Below are 215 nucleotides of genomic sequence, written 5' to 3' on the forward strand. Positions count from 1 at the left end.
ACGCCTCACCCGAAAAGCACTGATGATCATCAAAGACACAAGCCACCCTGCACACAAACTGTTCAGCCTCCTGCCCTCTGGAAAGAGGTACAGGCGCCTCTGTTCCCGTACCACCAGGCTTACAAGCAGCACGATGCATCAAGCAATCAAGATACTGAACACTCAACCCACTCTCCCTTCACTGTCAGCCTCTAGCCAGCCAGGCCACTGACAAC

This window comes from Engraulis encrasicolus, chromosome 10 (genome assembly GCF_034702125.1).
Source record: "Engraulis encrasicolus isolate BLACKSEA-1 chromosome 10, IST_EnEncr_1.0, whole genome shotgun sequence".
NCBI lineage: Eukaryota > Metazoa > Chordata > Actinopteri > Clupeiformes > Engraulidae > Engraulis > Engraulis encrasicolus.